The 20,268-nt window shown below is 48.9% G+C and overlaps 1 pseudogene across 1 annotated transcript in view; it reads left to right on the top strand.

Annotated features, from left to right (window-relative positions):
- The window catches only part of LOC147822610 (rho-related GTP-binding protein RhoG-like), a 45,521-nt pseudogene extending 27,074 nt beyond the window's left edge, over window positions 1–18,447 (top strand). The window contains exon 4 of the transcript XR_015445438.1: window positions 1,190–18,447. The product of XR_015445438.1 is annotated as a rho-related GTP-binding protein RhoG-like (transcript). The remainder of the gene's footprint in view (window positions 1–1,189) is intronic.
- Window positions 18,448–20,268: the final 1,821 nt, after the last annotated feature.

Here is a 20,268-nt window from a genome sequence, read left to right as displayed (position 1 = left end):
TGCACTTCACAGGCAGGTGTGGCACCACTGAGCTACATCCCCAGCCCTTGACATGGACATTTTTAACAAGGGAGACATGGCAGAGGTTGGCAATAAAATATGCTTCAACCCGCCACCAAAATCATTTCTACTCCCCATACTGCATATTTGGGCAGCAGCTAAGTGCTCAGCCCAGGGGTTTATCCTTTTGCCACCTTGTTCCAGGCTCCATTCCTTGGGTCCCCTGTCTCAGCACGGGCCAGGAGGGGTGGTGCAGACACTGAAGTCGCTGTGGCCACCGTCGTGGTGCACATCTGTAATCCCAGCACTCAGGAGGCTGAGGCAGGAGAGTCATCATGAGTTTGAGGCCAGCCTGGGTTCCATAGTGAGTTCAAGGCCAGCTTGAACTACTGAGAAAGACCCTGCCTCAAAAAAAAAAAAAATCTAGATCAGGAACCCAAAAGTAAGAACATTTCCTTCTATCCCTGAGAAGCACTTCCAGGTCTCAGCCTGCTCACTCAGACTGTGGTTAGTGGAGGATCTGAATCCAGATCCTCATCTGGATCCAGGCCTTTCCCATGCTCAGTGTGATATCCCTTACGAAGGCCCTGTAGACAATTTGTGCAGGTGGCATTTCGGGCCTAGGACCAGTGTACTGCTCAGGAGGGTTTTATGTCTTGCTTTCGTACTCAGCATTGTGTAGTCAACTTTGCATGACTACAACAGACACCTGAGACAATCAGCAGACAGTTTGTTTTGTCTCGCAGCTTTGGAGGTTTCAGTCTGTGGCTGGTTGGCACTGTGGCTCTAGGCCCGGGGTGGCACTGAGTATCATGGTGGAAGTGTGTGGCAGAGGAAGCTCATGGCCAGGAAATGATGGAGAAAGAGGAAGAGGAAGGAGTCAGTTCCCATTTTCCCTTCAAGGGTGCGTCCCCAGTGACCTAAAACCTGACACTCTGGTTCCACCTCTCCAAGATTCTGCCACCTTTGGATAACACCAGGGTCTGGGCCTTGACTGAGCATGTGGGCCTTTGGGGGACTTTTCAGGTCAAGGTTGACTTGGGATTTTGCTGTTGAAGATGCCTCCACCTACCTCTCCTGGACCCTCTTAAGCCACAGACAAAACCCAGACACATAAAACTGTTGTCTTCATAATCTGCTGATGACACTTAAAGCTTCCAAGTGACTTATGTGTCTTTATGCCCCCTAGATGGAGTGAAAAAGCAAGTCCCAAGCCCCTGGCCAGCCAGTCCGGTTGCATCTGTAATCTCCACCATGGCCTGACGATTCGCCAGCACCTGCTTTCCCTGAGGCACAGATAGCACAGAAATATTTCCTCCTCCTCTGTGTTAACTTGAGCATCGCAGTTCACTACCAAGGTATTTGTTTGCCTCATTAATGTTGGTAAGTGGTTTTGGTTTTAGTGATTTCAATGAAAAATTTACATGTGGGAGCAGTTTTCTTTTTGTAGCTGGTGCATTCTGAGATCCTTGAGCTCACGCAAATTCTTCAGGGACTAATGAAGGAAAGAAAAGTGAGCTTATTTGTTTGTCTGGAGGCAGCGATGTATCCTTCACAAGGGCAGCAAATAACACTCCACAGGGGACAGGGCAGGGCACAGCTGATTTGCGCTTCAGCTCAGCAAGGCTTTGGATTCTCCTTTAACTCAACCTACAGTACAAAATTACTTGCTTAAATTGAGCATTGTTACCAAAAACAGTGAGACCCAGGTTCATATTTGGGTCCTAATGACCTTGGACATATGGCTAATGTCTCCACTCCCTGTGTGCTGATAGTCTGTTCTCCCGGGGAAGAAATGAGAATGACAGGGTGGTGACCCCTGCACCGGGTCCCTTGTGGGAATAAACTAAGACCACACACAAGGAAAAGCAGGGCTTTTTTTTTTTTTACACATGCACCAAATTTATTTAAGCAGTAATAGATGCTATTTATTGTTCTAAGAATTTTTTCTTCATCAACTTGACATAGGATAGGAGAAATTAAAACTGGGCGAAAACAAGAAAAGGAAATTAAATACAAGAAATTATACTTCAGTTTCTTTTTATTTTATTTTACTTTATTTTTGTACTTCAGTTTCAAGACATGAAGGTTAGTTTTTAAAAAAAAATTCCTAGAATTCTTAAGAGACAAATTGCCTGTAAATTCAGCATCTAGGCTTGTCCTTTTTGCCTGTAAATTGTGCTTCCTCCACCCTCAATGAAGCAGCAGTATTGGTGGTCAGCATATCCCAACTTCAAACACATGACAACCTGTCAAATGGGTAACCTGACAGTCAGTCGGAATACACAACTTAGATCACCCATCTTGATGACACCCCCTTAAAGATGCCCAGGTCTCTCTCATAATGCATCTCATTTTTCTCTGAGTGCCCAAACTTCACTCTTGAGTACTTCCTAAATCTCTGCCTAATGAGTTCTGGTCATGCCTCCTGCTGACATGTCATGAAAATTCTTTTTCCACACTGACCTACAGTGAACCTACAAATTTATTCTACAAAAGAGTGGGACAGGTTTCTTATTTCAGACTCAAGGAACCACAGACCCAGCCAAGTGATGAATTGATACAAAATGCCTGATGAATCTGAGAGCTGTTTTCATGAACTCCACTTCACCAATGAACAAATTAAGTCCCAAGAAGGTTAACTTGCCCACTGAAATTAACGTAATTAATAACTAGCAGAATCATGATTCAAATTTAGTAGTCTGGGTTTAGAGACCTAAGCTTTAATCTTTTAACAAAAGGTCAGTCTTGCCCAAGATGACACAGGATTACTGAGGGTAGGGGGTGGCTCAACTCAGCCTGAATGGTAACCAGATCTCTGCACTTACTAGGGACAATGTAAGGACTGATGAGGCCTGAAATGAGGTGAGCAGGGCTTTTTAAGCAGAGCGGCTGGACCCTCACTGAAATTGGCTGCAACATCCAGGGGGTGGGGGGATGGGTTCATAGGGAGAGGGAGGCTCTGGGAGGTGCTGGAGGCTGTGGCCTGGGAGGCAGGGGACGGGGCTTCCCTGTGACTGGTCAGGGGAGCGTATTTGACTTTCTCTAGTGGCTCCTAAGGTGAAAGTGGAGACTCACTTAGGAAGCTGCTGGTTATTTATTAGTCAAGTCTTGGCCATTTGGGACTGTTTCAGAAGTTGTTTGGCTTCCTGGTGGAGACAGTGCCTGTTTCCAGAAAGACTGGCTTTAGGGCAGGCTGGCTTCCTGGGCTGGTGGGTCTTGGAGGGGTGGTGTCCTCCTCCAAGGAGTGCAGGGGCTGCAGGTGTGAGTCTGAGCCCTTGGTTTCCTGTTTGCATATCTAGTCTGTCGCCCCAGCTCCAGGGAGGATGAGCGGAAGTGGGGATCACAGCTGTGTGTCCTGGCCATGTCTGGCTGGCGGGGTTGGGTGATCTGTGGGTCCTGACCGGTGGCTGGTGATGTCTGGCAGAGACGGCACAATCTCAGGTCTCAGGGAGCAGGCTGGGGAGGGGGTTACAGTCCTTAGGGACCTGGGGCAGGATGAGCTTTTGGCTCCAAGACTGGCCTGTAGGACAGGGTCGGGCAGAGCCTCCAGCATGGTGATCTGCAGAGCTGGGGGTAGATGGGAGCCATGGACATAGCACAGAGTGACAAGGGTCCTCTTTGGGTGGCCAGGAATAGGCGGGGAGGCCCAGGAGTTCTGCCTCTGAAGACATCAAGGGCAAACTTTTGCTATCCAAGTAAAAAAGACATTTTTAAAAAGTAGAAGCTAGCTTTCAATTTAATTAAACACACTGGATCTAGGAGAAAAGCCCAGGCCTTAATGTCATCCTAGCAATACTGACTCAAGGATTTGGAGGGGAGGCCAGACCTGAGAGGAGGGGGCCCGGCCCTTGCCCCAGCCCTGCCCCTGCATCTCAGGGTAAATGACCAGCACTGATGCGGTATGGCCACCCTGGAGAATGAGACCAGCTCAGGGAGCCCAGGGGCTGTGTCATCAGCAGGGGAGAGGATGCAGGCTGATGTCCACAGACCCTCACCTCCTGCTTGGCCAGGTGCAAGCCCAGTATGGACTCTTGGGAATAGCGGAAGCTTGCCTGGCTTTCCTGGGTCTTCTTTTTGTATATGCCCTGCCCTGCCCTGCCCTGCCTCCCCTCCTCTCCTCTTTTCTTTCACTGAAGGTTGAAGCCAGGCCTTCTCACTGAGCTACATTCCCAGCCCTTTTTCCATTTTTATTTTCACACAGAGTGTTGTTTGAACTTGAGATCCCTCTGCCTCAGTCTCCCAGGGTGCTGGAACTACACCCGGCCATGTTTTCCTTTCTTAAGAGGAAGTCGACCTGGCTTGCAGTGAGGGCTCTTCTTTCTCAGGAATTTGAGTATCACCTGGGATGCTGCTGGCCAGGGACCCCCTACTTTGTCCTCCAAATCGTCTGTCACTTGCAATCGCGGGACATCTCTAAGATTCCAGCCACAGGCCTGCTCTGCTCTCTCCTCTGTTCCCGGCCCGACCGATCCTCTCTCCTGCAGAGGAGCAGGCATGTGTCCTAGGAGCACACAGAGCGTGGCCGTCTCAGGAGGAGCACTAGGAAGTGATTTGGAGAAGATGCCCTTTGGCCTGGGCTTTGAAGGCAGGGTCCCAGGTTGAGTCCGAGGCCTGAGGGTGGATCATTTGGCATGCATGGGGAGCGTGTGCCCCAGCAGGGAGGGTGTCCCAGGCTCTTCTGTGACAGTGACCTCTTGGTCCCAAGAACCAAGGAGCTGGCACTTGCCAGCACACAGCCACTCAGCCCTGCATTGGGACTCACTTTGCCCCAGGAGTAAACGACAAGCGAGTGGGAACAGCACACAGGGCAGTCACTTCCTTGGCTCCCAGTTGGCTCTTGGGCCTCATGCCATAGGTGGTCTCTGGCTGGTTTGAGGAGGGACGCTTCATCCATGGTTGTGTGATAGCCAACCCGACTCCATCTTGGGCCTCAATGCCATTTTGTACCTGTGCTTGAACAAAGTGCTTGCACATGAACAGAGCACCCCAAACCCCCACATCCTGCTTGAACTGTAGCAGCGAACTTGCTACAGTTTCAGGATGTTTTGTAGCTCACCTAGTGTGTGTGAAACTTCCTTGTACCCCCCCCCCCCAACCTGGCATGATTCTGCTTCTGTAAGACTCTGCTTGCTCTGCCCTGAGCGCCCCCCAACTGAAAGCACGATTTAAAAGGAGAAATCAAACTGCTTCCCATTGCCGAGGAACCCTTCTGGGCGCTAGCCCCCCTCAGCCGCTGGCTATAATAAATGGGCATGAATCTGGCATAGAGTGTGGCGCATCTGTACTGTCAGAACTCACTCGTCTACAGCAGCTGGAGGCCCCAGCGAGATGGCCACACCTGGTGGACTGGCCTCTCATCTCTTCCCTCCCGTCTGTGGCAGCAAACTACAGGGGAGGTGCCCCCTGAGACATTCCAGGGCCCCTTGGTCTCACTGCCAACACGGAAGGGACTGCAGAGACACCTGAGACACCCTCCAAATTTTCTGAAGCCCATCTGGTCTGGTAAGGATCCTTCTGGTTCTGGTGGGGAACAGTAGTCCTTGATGATGGCATTCTTCTGGCTCCTCCATAAGGTCAGGACGCTGACTGAGGTGGCCCCCTGGTCTACTCTGGTCTGGCTGTAAGCCAGCCAATCTGGTAAATCCCCAGGGATAGGGTTGGAATGTCTTTAACCTCTGAATGATTGCTGTATGAGTGAATGAATGACAGGAAATGGGCAGTACAATAGACTGTTCCATCCATATCCCACAACAAAGGAGTTCCGAGACTTGTTTGGTGTCGTACTGTGATTCCGTGGATGCATCTAAGAAAGGCCAAGTGGGTGCTCTTGCTACGAGATAAATACACTCTAAAGCCTGGATGGTCCTTAAAGTAGCTGAGAGGCCCTCGGCCAGTAGACCGACTGAGTGGTTCCTCCCACAGAGGAACACCCCCTCCCTCACTTTATCTGTCGACATCATTCCAGGGTGCACCATATACACACTAAGGCCCCTTTCTTTATGTCTGGATGCCCCCACTGTCCCTGAACACTTGGACCTGTCTTCTTTCTCCGAATTTTGACACCTCTTGCAGCCAGGACTCCCCCGGCTGCTTCCCCCCTGTCTTATTCTCCCCAATACTCTCCCTTCTGTGCCTCACAGGTCCTATTTCGGGACACACCTCACTGGCTCAGACAGGGCCAAATTCTCTATCTTCTGGGCCGCTGTCCTCAGCATTCTTCCCTTGACCCGAGGCAGACTGATTGGCATTATGGAGGTGCCTTTCAGTTTTGGGATTGGCCCAACTTTGAGTCTCATCTTCTGGTCCATCTCTTTTGTCACCTTTCTGTCTTCCCTATGTCCTGTCCACAGCAGAACACAGGTGAATATTTAATTCAGTCAGTTCTCACTCATCTGCTTTTTATTGACTTCCGTCTTGGGCAGCCCCTACCTATGTTTGTCAGTGCTTTCCCTCCTGGGTCTTCAACTCCTTAGACAGAATTTCGAGGACATCCTCTGACCATCAGTGGCTTTGTTGTTCTCAGGGCATTTTCCCCCTCCCTTTGAACCCTGGACCCTTGTTGACCTTGCAGTTGAGGCCATCCTATGACCCTTACAGCAGGAAGCATTTTGGAGCCTCATCACCTTTCTCCAGTGGAAACATCAGTGGCTTCTGAGCCTTCGACATAGATACAGGGGTCCTGGTCCTTCCCTTTAACCCCCAATTGATGTACTGCCAGGCCCTTCTAACCAGGGACTCTTTTGAAATCCTCTCGCTCATGCTGCTTTGTCTTCTTTTCTTTTTATTTCTTCTTGCAGCTCCTATTCTTGGGCATCTCCTGCCTGCCCTAAGTCTCTTTACCATGGGGTCATCATCTTCACAACCTGTTACACCCCTGGTCTGCATGCTGAGAATTTTTTCCTCAGGATTTTCTGATGATTGTGGAGTGAAATTTTCAAAGGACAAACTCTGCACTTTTTGTGAGCTTGAGTGGCCCTCTTTGGTGTGGGCTGGCCCTCTGAGGGCTCCCTGGACCCTGTCTTGTTTCAGGCAGTTTGGAAGGTTGTTACCGGGTCACCAGGACACCCCGATCAGTTCCCTTACATTGACTCCTGGTTTACTGTAGTGCAGCACCCTCCTCCATGGCTAAAGGCTTGTGCTATAAAAGCCTATTCAAAGCTGCCTGTTTCCAAAAGCTGTTCTCTCCCTCATAGGCAAACTCTGGAGAGGCAGAAGCCAGTTCCGCAGCAGTCAGATGCTGAGGAAGTCCTCCTCCATCCCCTCCATATAACCCTAGTTCACCCCCTTCTCCTGTCTGTCCTGATCCCTCTGCCCCTGACTCCTTCATTTCGTCCTCTACTTCCCCTGCTACCTCTCTTCCGATACGAGGGCATCTCCAATCCCAGCAGGAGGTCACCACCTTGGGAAGATGTAGTCCAGAGATTCTCTTCCCTTTGAGGGAGGCCTCTCCTCCCAATGGGGCAGGACCGGGAACCCGCCTGTTCCTGGTATATGTTCTCTTTTCCACTTCTTACCTCTACAACTGGAAAACCCAGAATCCACCCTTCTCTGAGAAGCCCCAGGTTTTGGTTTCCCTGATAAAGTCGATCTGTCGGACTCATCTACCGACCTGGGATGACTGTCAGCGATTGTTATTGACTCTGTTCACTGCTGAGGAACGGGACAGAATTAGGTTTGAAGCTAGAAAGCTCTTATTGGGGGGATGCTCAGGAGACCCACAAATTGCTGAAGCAAGGGTTCCCCTCAGAGCGGCCTGAATGGGATCCAAATTCCTGTGGGGGGGGCAGGCTTTACTCACCTTTCACCAAAACTTGTTAAATGGGATTCATGCAGCAGCTCAGAAATCCATAACTCTGTCAAAAACCACTAAAGTGATACGGGGACCAGAGGAGTTGCTCAGTGCATTCCTGGAGAGACTCAGAGAGGCCTCAGTGGGTTTATACCCCATTTGACTCTTCTGCTCCAGAGAACAGTAGAGCTATAAATTTGGCTTATATTACTCAGTCTGCATCTGATATTAGGAGGAAATTACAAAAATTGGAGGGATTCCCAGGAATGAACATGTCTCAGCTGTTAGAAGTAGCTCAAAAGGTGTTTGAGAATAGGGATTCAGAAAAACAAAAATTGGCCACAGCCATGGCTGAGCAGTCAGTGAAGAAACAAGCAAAGATCTTGGCAGCAGCCGTCAGAGGGGACACACAGGACCCATCCCCAGGAAGCCCAGAGGTTGGATGCCCAGAAGGCCAGGAGGACACCCACCATTGGGCAGAAATGAGTGCGCCTTTTGCAAGGATGAAGGGCACTGGAGAAATGAATGCCCCCACAGGCCCTCTGCCAAGGTGCTATCTCTCCCCAGGTTCGGGGAAAAGGAAGATTCACAGTGAGGAGGCCAGGGCTCCTTCTCTCTTGGTCCCCGGGAGTCCATGGTAAATGTTGAAGCAGGGGTCTGATGAGTCTGTTTGCTGGTGGACACTGGAGCTGAGAGGTCAGTATTATCCCCTGAGAAAGCTTTCATTCCAAACAGTTCCCATCCAGGGAGCCACAGGAGCAATCCAAACCTGCCCACTCATAAGTGAGTGACTGGTGAGCCTGGGATTGAAACAAGTTACTCACTCTTTTTGGGTGATACAGGACTGCCCCTTCCCCTTGCTGGGGCAAGACTTCCTTCATAAGCTAAAGGCCACCATGCCTTTACTCCAGCCGAGGCTCAGATGTCACTCCCTTCATACCAACTGTCTTTGACCACTGCCCTGTCTGAGGGGTATCTCCTCTCGGGAGAAGAAAACCCAGAGGAAATAAGCCCCGGCGGCTTATTGGACAGACTTCAGGCAGAGTTCCTGAAGGTGTGAGCAGAAACTAACCCACCAGGCTTGGCTGCCCACCATGCTACATGACAGTTGTGCTATTGCCCACAGCCATGCCTGTGTGATTGAACAATACCCCATCTCTCAAAAGGCCAGACAGGGGTTAGCCCTTCACATTAAGAGGTTAATGGACTTCCTTCTCAAGCCCGGAGCCACTGCTGCCGCCCCCAGCTCCCCCACCGCAGGGAGGGCACCAGGTCATTCCATCCAGAGGGCCCAGAAGAGGGAGGAGGCACTGCCTCCACAACAGCAGCTTCACCCACAATGCAGAGCATCAAGTGTATAGTGGTGGGTGATGGGGCTGTGGGCAAGACGTGCCTGCTCATCTGCTACACCACCAGTGCCTTCCCCAAGGCGTACATCCCCATGGTGTTCTACAATTACAGTCCCCAGAGTGCAGTTGATGGGTGCACAGTGAACCTGAACCTGTGGGACACTGCGGGCCAGGAGGAGTATGACCGCCTCCGCACACTCTCCTATCCTCAGACCAAAGTTTTTGTCATCTGTTTCTCTATTGCCAGTCCACCCTCCTATGAGAATGTGAGGCACAAGTGGCATCCAGAGGTGTGCCACCACTGCCCGGATGTGCCCCTCTTCTGGTGGGCACCAAGAAGGACCTGAGAGCCCAGCCTGACACCCTGTGGCGCCTCAAGGAGCAGGGCCAGGCGCCTATTGCACCACAGCAGGGCCAGGCACTGGCCAAGCAGATCCATGCTGTGCGCTACCTCGAGTGCTTGGCTCTACAGCAGGATGGAGTGAAGGAAGTGTTCGCTGAGGCTGTCCAGGCAGTGCTCAACCCCACACCGGTCAAGCGTGGGCGGTCCTGCATCCTCTTGTGACCCTGGCACTCAGCTTGGAAGCTATCCCTTCCCTCCCCCCACCAGTTGTGCCTTGGCGCCTTGTCTGCCCCCAGCTGTGCCTTAAGGACTAATCCTGGCATCCCTTGCCAGGGGCCTCCCTGAATGCCTTTTTATCTTTAAGGAGGCCCACAGGGAAAAGGGGCTTCAGTCCCCACCACACTCTGCTTGGGAAAACCAGGTATTCTCATGAGCTCACCCAGGCCAAGGCTGACCCTCCCCAAGAGGCGAATTGAATGCTTCTGTCCCCATTTTCCGCTACTGACCAATTCATTCAGCTTTCCAAAAAGTTGTTGCTGCCTATTGTGGTGCCTCCTCTCAGGCTAAGGGCTCTCAGCTGTCTCTAACCTCTGCCCTCACTGCTCTTGGAATTGCCCCCCCCCCCAAGATGCTCCCTTCCTTCCCCAAGGAAGGAGCCACAGAATCCTGAGAAGATAAATGCACCCTAATCTGTCCCTGTTTGCCCAGGCCTTATGCGTTTGCTGACTGACTCAGCCCCCATGCTACTAGGGGCTTTTCCAACCCCCCATCAGCATCAATAAAACCTTTTGTCTCCAGTGGGGGGAAAAAAAGAGGTTAATGGACTTTGGGATATTAACTCCCTGCAAATCTCTGTGGAACAACCCATTCCTGGCAGTACAGAAACCAGGGACATCAGATTACAGGCCGGTTCAGGACTTGAGAGAAGCTAACCGGTGAGTGGTAGCTCTGTATCCTGCTGTCCCCAACCCATATACCCTCCTGACTTTGCTGTCTCCTGAGCACCAAGTGTATACTGTGCTAGATTTAAAGGATGCTTTTTTTAGTGTGCCCCTTGCCCCGGCCAGCCAGCCTATCTTTGCTTTTGAGTGGACTGACCCAGTTTCCAGTGACTCGTGCCAGCTCACCTGGACCCGGCTGCCTCCAGGATTCAAAAATGCACTCACCCTGTTTGGTGAGGCCCTCCAGAAGGACTTGCTGAGTTTTCGATCCCACCACCCTAACCTCACCCTGCTTCGATATGTAGATGGTTTGTTATTAGCAGCTACTAGCTATTCAGACTGCCTGCAGGGTTTGCGAGAGCTTCTTCAACTACTAGAGGAGTTGGGCTACCGTGTATTGGCCAAGAAGGCACAACTCTGTATCATATCATATATGGGGTATGAATCTCAGAAGGAAGAAGAGCCTTGTCCCAGGCCAGGAAAAGGTCCATCCTCCAGATACCCACACCAACTACCAGGAAACAGGTATGAGAATTCCTAGGTGCAGCTGGATACTGTCGCCTATGGACACCTGGGTTTTCTGAGATAGCTTGGCCCAAAAGGAAGAACTGATTGCCTTGGCCCAGGCCTTGAGATGGGGAAAGGAAAAGAAGGTAAATCTGTACTCTGGCAGTAGGTATGCCTTTGCTACTCTGCATGTCCACGTGAGCATCTATAAGGAGAGAGGGCTTCTGACAGCTGCAGGAAAGACTGTCAAAAACAAAGAAGAGTATTGTCTCTCCTAGAGGTGGTATGGCTTCCCAAGAAGGTGGCTGTCATTCATGTTTGGGGTCACCAAAAGGACAATACACCTGAGGCTAAGGGAAATCAACTTGCAGACCGTGTAGCCAGAGAGGCAGCCCTGAGGCCAGCTGAACCCTTAGTCATCCTGCCTACTGTGAGTCCTCCTCCCACTTTGCTATCAACTAGCCCTACTTACAATGAAGAGGAAGGTAAAGAAGCAAGCCAGCTGCAAGCAAAGAAAGATCCCCAAGGCTGGTGGAAATGTCCAGATGGTTGCATCTACCTCCTCCAGGCATTAGGATGACAGCTCATCCAGCAGCTGCATTTGGTCATGCACCTGGGGGGCTCCAAGATGGCTGAGCTTCTAGCTCCAAATACTGTTTTACAAAGCTGCGGGAGCTGGTCCACAAGGCCTCTCTTAGGTGCCCAACCTGTGTACAAGTAAATCCCTGCTAGGGCCCTTCTGCACCCCTTGGGGTCAGATTCTGGGGTAGGAATCCTGGAGAACACTGGGAAGTGGATTTCACAGAGATCAAACCACCAGCAGGTGGCTATCACTACCTCCTGGTTTTCATAGATATTTTCTCAGGATGAGCAGAGGTCTATGCTACTCCGTGGGAGACTGCCACTATGGTGGCAAACAAGCTTCTTCAGGGATTAATTCCCAGATTTAGAGTGCCGGTGTCCATTGGATCTGACAATGGCCCTGCCTTTGTAGCCTCTATAACTCAGTCAGTAGGGCACTGGGTATGCATTGGAAACTCCACTGTGCCTACTGACTGCAAAGCTCGGGGCAGGTGGAATGGATGAATTGGACCCTAAAACCTACTGTAACTAAATTGATGTTGGAGACTGGTGAAGGGTGGGTCAGCCTGCTGCCCTTGGCCGTCCTTAGAGTTAGATGCACCCCTTACAAAGCAGGTTTTACCCCTTATGAAATTGTGTTTGGAAGACCCCTCCCCTGCTTCCCAAGGTTAAAAGTGAGGTATTAGAAGAACTTTCTAACCAGTCCCTGTTAAAGTATCTCCAGTCTCTCCAACAAGTGCAGAAAACTGTTCACTCCCAGGTATGAGCTACTCAGCCCTTGCCAGCTCTACACTGTGCTACCCATTTCAGCCTGGGGATACTGTCTTCATCAAGGCCTTTTGGAGTGAAGGACTGACTCCAGCCTGGAAGGGACCCTGCACAGTCATCCTCATGATGCCCTCGGCTCTCAAGGTTGACAGAATCTAGAAATGGGTTCACCATTTGCATGTCAAGCAGGCAAAACAGTGGCCTGCTGAGCTGGGACCTGTTCCTTTAAAGCTAAGGCTGGTCCCATCATGATTATGACACTTGTCCTTATTGTCTTGGGCTGATGAGGCTGCACTCTGGGGAGATGCAATGAGGAAGTTGCACTCCTTTCTCCTCACCTCCTTTAGCTCAGGAGAAATTCTAGGTAATGTCACTTTTGGTACCATCCTCCCCCGGCAACCTCTCAGGTTGCCTGAGGTCGATCTCTGTAAATTAGGAGAGACTGGGGAAGCTACTATGATCAGTTCATAACTCTGGAAAGCCATGATTTTTATGCATGTCCAGGATCCAATCCATTCGGACAGCCGGGTTATGGGTCCCCAGGTGACTTCTACTGCCCTAACTGGGGCTGTGTAAATTGCCTCCTATAGTGGGGGACCAAATGTCACTCATATCATAGTTTGGAAATGTGGGTGCCGAGTCACAATTCTGATACAAAGGCCCCAGGACTCTAAATGGGGCACAGGATGGAACTGGGGCTTCTGCTTCTGGCTCCCTGGAGGACTAACTCCTGACCCAGGGGAAATCATTAACTGTCAAACCTGCTTACTAAGCCAAGCACCGAGAGAGCCAACAGGACCCTTAATGAAGATAAAGGACCCCTTACTTGAGCCTCACCCTGTTGTCCCTCCTTCAAAGCGTCCACTCTTAGCTACCAATAGAACAGACCCTCCAACGTGTACTGCCTGCCTCCCTATTCTCCATGCGGGAGCCATCCACACTATGTTAAACCTGACCCAACCAGACCTGGCTCAAGACTGTTGGCTCTGTCTAAAAGCAAAGCCTCCTTATTACGTGGGTGTGGGAGTCCTGGGTTCAATCGAAGCCTCAAGTACTGCCTTAGCATGCACTTCTGCAAAGCCCCCCTTGACAATTGGTGGAGTTTATGGAAATGCAATCTGTCTGGCAACTTCTTCTTATGATACGAGTATCATAAGAGTATCCTTTCCATGCTGTGTGTAGCCAAACTGTGGCTCTGGAGACCTTGCAGGCTTATTTTCCCCCTAACGGCACTTGGCTAGCTTGTACCTCGGGACTCACTAGGTGTGTAAGAATTCCTGAGGGAGATACTAGACCTGAAGTCTTGTGCATCCTGGTGTGAGTTCTTCCTCAAGTTTGTGTGTACAGAGGACCACAGGGATGGGATTTTGTAACACCCCCAGGACTACTATACAGACAGAAGTGAGCACCCTCTATAGTCATTCCAATTTTGTTGGGATTGGAGGCATCTGGCTCAGCAGCATTTGGAACTACTGCATTGGCTAGAGGAGAACTTGGACTCTCAGCTTTGGCAGAACAGGTAGACACTGACCTAGGAAGACTGCAATATGCCGTTGAGACTCTGCACTCCCAAGTAGAGTCACTAGCTGAGATGGTCCTCCAGAATCGAAGGGGGCTTGATCTAGTGCTCTTGTCACAAGGAGGATTATGTGCTACTCTAGGGGAGGCATGTTGTTTCTATGCCAACAAGTCTGGTGTAATCCATGATACCCTTCAGAAGGTCAAGGAAAATCTAGATAGACCTAAGAAGGAGAAGGAAAGTAAAAACTCATGGTATCGTAACCTGTTCAATTAGAGCCCATGGGTAACTACCCTTGTCACTGGAGTGGCTGGTCCCCTCATCCTGCTTTTTCTTAGGCTCTTGATTGGCCCTTGTATTCTTAATTGGATAATCAACTTTGTAAGACAGCGTGTGGCCTCTGTTAAACTAATGTACATGAGATCCTACTACAATCCCTTGTCTAACCCCCTGCCCAATCAAGAGGGTCTCATTGAGTCAACGCTTTGACATCATGGTTAGAGGAGTTGGGAATGTGATCCAACCCGACTCCATCTTGGGCCTCAATGCCATTTTGTACCTGTGCTTGAACAGAGTGCTTGCACATGAACAGAGCACCCCAAACCCCCACATCCTGCTCGAACTGTAGCAGTGAACTTGCTACAGTTTCAGGATGTTTCATAGCTCACCTAGTGTGTGTGAAACTTCCTTGTAGCCCCCACTAACTTGGCATGATTCTGCTTCTGTAAGATTCCGCTTGCTCTCCCTGAGCCCTGCCCAACTGAAAGCACGATTTAAAAGGAGAAATCAAACTGCTTCTCATTGCCCAGGAACCTTTCTGGGCACTAGCCCCCCTCAGCCGCTGGCTATAATAAATGGGCATGAATCTGGCATAGAGTGTGGCACATCTCTATTGTAAGAACTCATTCGTCTACAGCAGTTGGATGCCTTAGACCCACAGTCCCACTTGCAGTTGCTGCTTGATTGGCTACTTGACTGTTCTCACAGGGTGCTATGGCTCTTCTTTTCTCTACAGTCAAATCACAAACTTGCTTTTTTTCTTTTTGCAATACTGGGGATTGATCCCCGTGGCCTTGTACATGCTAAACTTCTGCCATTGAGCTACACCTGTGGCCACCAAGTGACTTGTCTTATCTTCTTGGTTCCTCTATTGGTTTCCAAAGGAAGAGAAACATCCCAGGATTTATCAGGTTAACAGTTGCTGCTCCTGTATTATGATTTCCTCTGAGATTAAATATATTGCTTATTAAATAAATAAATTAGGGAGATTTCCTGGTAAGGAGCACATGATACATTCAGATTTTAGAATCTCCCTCCTTCAGTTCCTGATGACCTTAATATTGGAAAATGAGCAAAATTCCCATCAGCAGAGAAGGAAAGAGGTAAATAAATCGGTGTTATAGCACTCAGGAACTGCAGTGATAGAATTGTCTCTCACAGTGACTCACTGAAGGCATTCTGGGAAAAGAAGAAACAATAGAACCAGAACAGTTCTCTTGGATTTCCCCCAACCTGGGAGAAGTTCTGAGCATGAGTGCTCTTATCTACCACTGTGGGGGTCTTGAGGTCTCAACAGAGCAAGAAATTTACCAGGGCTTGACAATTTCTGGGTCTCCCCATGAAGCTAAGGGGAAGGCCTTGGAGGTGCCACCTTGGGGCCACCAGTTCCTGAGTAAGAGTGACAGTACAGATTCAGAAAAGACAGAACCTGACCAGCCAACAAGCCTAAAAGAACAAGATGTCAGACACAAGTGACATTTCAGAGCATATATCAGAAAGTGGATACCAAAGCCAGCACCTTCATATAACTAAACAATAGACAAGGAGCAGAATATCACAGAAAGAGCAACCTACTCTTCTAGAAGAAAGGTGTGAAATAACTCTTGGGAACATACAGGAGCTGAATGAGATATCACACAATTGGGAACACTCTTGAAAAAATCAGGCTGACCACACACTTCTGACCAATATTTAATGTGAACCGAAACAACCGGGCAATCATTTGAGAGCAATTAAAATGTTACTCTGGAAAATTGATTTACTGCATTTCAGTAAAATTGTTGTGAAATCTAAAGGCAATAGTAGATGGTCTTAAAAACCTCAATAAATATAGAACCATCCAGTTCTTTCTTTTTTAAAAAAAGTCCAATTGAGCAGTTCAATGGACCCAACAAGGTGGAGAGGCAGAGGTGGGGGAGGGGGAGTTGGGCTCAGGGTCAGGGGTGGGTACAGCAACGCCCAGAGAATTCTGAGGGAGGGAAAAGAGATTCAAGGATTTTATACCACACAATCTTTCTTTCAAATACTAAGGGACAGATAAACACTCCCAAGTGTACAAATCTCAGAGGAGAAATTATCCATGAGCCTTTCTCGAAAAAATGTGACCTTGGAATCCAGCCAATGAAGGATGAATAAAAACAGAGCATGCAGTAATGGACTAGAGAACCAAAAAAATACAATTCTACATATGGTTATTTTTGGTAATTGAATATAAATGCTATAAGCCAGGACAAAACATTAAAATTTCAAAATATTTTAACTAGGTGACAGTGCACTATCCAATTAGTGGATTAATTGAGTGTTGGGGCAGCCATCCAGGAGGTGGGGCAGAGTTAGAGGAGAGTGCCTTGAAGACTATGTCCTGGGCCGGGGATTTAGCTCAGTGGTTTTGCTGCTTGCTGCGCAAGCGCAAGGACCAGAGTTCAATCCCCAGTACTGGAAAAAAAAAAAAAAAAAAAAAAAAGACCATGTTCTGCCTGAGGCCTCTTCCTCTCCCTCTGGCTCCCTCCTTCTCTGGTTCTTGGCTGCTGTGAGGTGAGTGGCTTTCCTCTTCTCTTTCCTTCCACCATGATGTTTCTGCCTCCCCAGAGGTCTAAAAGCAATACAGCAAGCCACCCATGGACTGAAACCTCTGAAACCATGAGCCAAAGTCAATCTGTGGTCCTTTCAAATTCTTGGCTAAGATATTTTGTCACAGCAATGAAAAGCTAACCTAAAACATTTTAAAAAAGCATTTATCTGAATATTTTACCCCAGTTTCTTTTTAAAAAATCAATTTCAAGTAAACTCAATTTAAAATTTTAATATTAAAGTTAGTATGTTTAAGATGACGCTATCACCTGTCTACCTATCTCATGTATCATTGTCTATCATGTATCTACCTGTTCGCCTATCTAGCTTCTGGCTCTACTTATGTAATGTTGTAGGAACCAGCCTATGGGTTTATCCCCTACTCAGGGAGGAGGGGTGCAAAAGAGGATTAAAGACAAAAGACACAAAGATAATTTGGAAGAGGAGGACCAGGGAACTCAGTGCCTCTAGTGGACAGAAGAGCACAGGGAGCCTAGAAAGCCCCATTTTTATTAGTTGAACAAGGCAATGTAGCAAACATGTGATTCAGGGAACATAACAATCCCATATCTGGATATATAATTTTCTTTGTGTAACCCTTGGCTGATGTTATTCTGCCCCTGCGAGCCAACAAGGGAAGGGGCAGCCTTCCACCCCCTCTCTTGTCCCTGGGAGAGGTCAACAAGTCCTCAGGATCTATGGCTGATCACATAGCCCTGTCTCCCACATAATATTTCCACTTTTGTTACACTGCATCTCTCCAGTGTTCCCTCTGTGCACACACATGTGTACAGGAACAGGTTTTGGAATCATGGTATTAGTATGAATTACTCAGCTTGGTTTGCTGTAACAAGAGGCCACAGACTGGGTGCTTTAAACAGCAGACACTTAATTATGCATGGTTCTGGAGGCTGGAAGTCTGGGAGCAGGTGCTGCAGATTGTGTCCCAATGAGCGCTCTGTCCTGACTCACAGATAAACTCTTCTTATGAGAACACTAACTTGTGTTAGCTTTCTGTTACTGTGACAGAACACCTGAGAAGATCAACTTAAAGGAGGAAAAGTTGATTCTGGCTCACAGTTACAGAGGTTTCAGTCTATGGCCATCCAGCTCCATTGCTTCTAGGCCTGTGGTGAGGCAGAAGTATATGGAGGAAGGGTGTGGAGGAGGAAAGCTACTCACCTCATGGCACCAGAAGAGAGAGGGAGAGAGATCCAGAGAAGAGGGGTCCAAGGACAAAGTATAGTCCCCAAGGACATGCTCCTATGTCCTGCTCCTTTCATTTAGATCCCACCTCCTAAATTTCCATCCCTTCTCAATAGCACCCAAAATTATGAATCCATTAATGGATCTATCCACTGCTAAGTTAGAGCCCTCATGACCCAGTCACTTTCCAAACACTTCTGAACATTGCTGCTTGGAGAACCAAGCCTTCAATACACGAGGCTCCAGGGTACAGCAGATCCAAGCTATGGCACTAAACCTACCGGACCAGGGCCCCACCCTTCTGACCTCACTTAACCTTATGACCTCTTTCAAGGCCCTCAGTCCATCTATAGTCACTGAAGGGGCTGAAGATTCAACATAGGAATTTTAGGGGGACACAAATACCCCATAATACACTGGATGGTAAAATTGTTTCTTATCTCTATTGCTTTTCCATGTTTCTTAAATTTTTTTGCGGGGGTACTGAGAATCAAACTCAGGATCTTGTGCTTGCCAGGCTGAGCTACATCCCCAGCCCTTTAAATGCTTTATAATAAATCCTATAGATGTTCTAATAAAGTGTTATAAAAATAAGTCATTCTTCTAAAAACTGTAACTGGTGCTGTGGATTTTCCTAGAAGTAATGAATCCCAGTGCCATCTCTACCGACCATTTAGAACGACTCACATTCGATTTCCATTGACAAACACAAGGCTGGCAGGAGAACTGATCAGGCTAGAGAAATCGGTGTCGTAGCTGGTGAGCATCAGAGTCCAAGTCCACATCCACATGTCTCGGCGTCTTTCTTTTCTATGTGACAAGATGTCCACTTCAAGGTAAATCTCCTTTTCTCATTACCTTTACAAATTCAGTAACAAAGCCAAGAACTTACACAGTAGAAACCAGTGCTTCTGCATGTGAGGCCACATGGGAAGAGCTCGCTGTCCTTGGGTAATGACTTACAGGAGAGGCTCTGCCTGGCTACCGCAGCCTCCATTTGGCCCCAGTGACCCAGACACTGAGGTCACTGAGATGTGCCTGTCACGTCTGCTGCCCGGCCTATGGGACCCAGGAGGTCCCCCTGCTGGTGACTCAGTTCTTGGCTTTTTAGAGGCCCCACAGGCCTCAAGAGTCATCTATCATTTTTGGACGCATCCTCCCTCGAGGCTGGACTCACCCAGTGCATCCCTGTTACACGTCCTGCTTTGTTGGTGCTTCTGAGGGCACCCAGAAGGGAGCCACACACCCCAGCCGCCTCTCTGCACCCTGCAGGCTGTCACAGAGCTGGTTGTGGGCATGTCCAGCTCCCCAGGCCTCCTGCGGCTGATTCTGGGGGTTCCTTATGACCTCTCCTTGGGGCACCCACCATGGGAGGCTCCTCTTTCCTGACAGTGTCCCTAGCGGTCTGGGGAGTCCCTATTGCTACAGTGGGACACGCTTATTCCTGGAGGGAGGTCGCTGCAGGTGTGCTGACTGTGAGGGGGGGGAAAGGTCAACCCTCCAGTCACAGTTCCTTGGTGCCAGGGGCAGAGATGTCGTCCTGTGCCCCCTATTTCTAGAGAGAACAGAAGTGGACAGGTACACAGGTTCAACATGTCCTTCTCAAGCTGGCCCTCCCTGCCCCTGATTCACACTCTGCTTTCTTTGCTTAAGAAAGTATAGTTTAAGCAGTGCTGGAGAAATATCTTCTGAAGAAATTTTTCTTTCATGTACAGTGTAAGTCAATAGTTCCCTTATTCATAGTTTTGGAGCCAGCCAGGCCGGGTGGTGCACACTTGTAATCCCAGCACTCTGGGAGGCTGAGGCAGGAGGCTTGCAAGTTCTAGCCAGCTGGGCCACTTGGTGACTCAGCAAAACCCTGTCTCATAATAAAAAAATTTAAAAAGGGCCAGGATGTATCTCAGTTCAAAGACCCTGGATTCCATCTCCCGTAAGGGGAAAAAAAGTAGAGCCTTAAGCAGTGTTGGAAAATATCATTTTCATTTTATCTTCACAAGAAAATTTTTTTCACACACAGTGCAAAGTCAGTAGTTCTCTTATTCATATTTATAGAAGTTGAGATATTTTTCACATCTCTGTTTTAAGAACTGGATTTCAAAATTCTGGAAAGTTACATTCTCCTATCAGCTTGTGAGCTACTTCACTGACTATGACACTTGATGGAGGAGTTGGCCTCTTTGGGGGGTTTAGTCAATATTACTTCAAAAATCAGTGCTGAATACTTTCTTAAAACCTCTCCACTGTGCAAGGCACAGTGATCCCATCTAAGCCCAGATGGGTCCCCACTGGGCAGTGAGCTCAGCACAGGCTGAATCTGCCCCTCCTTGTCACCTCTCCTGAGTGACATTGGCCCTCAGCAGTTGCTTGATAAATTAATGCTATTTGTTCTATTGTCACATCTGTTTTATCAA

Source organism: Heterocephalus glaber, unplaced genomic scaffold, assembly GCF_053883595.1.
Source record: "Heterocephalus glaber isolate CG9 unplaced genomic scaffold, H.glaber_assembly_v1.0 deba00001610, whole genome shotgun sequence".
NCBI classification, from domain to species: domain Eukaryota; kingdom Metazoa; phylum Chordata; class Mammalia; order Rodentia; family Bathyergidae; genus Heterocephalus; species Heterocephalus glaber.
This window is presented reverse-complemented; position numbering and strand designations above follow the sequence as displayed.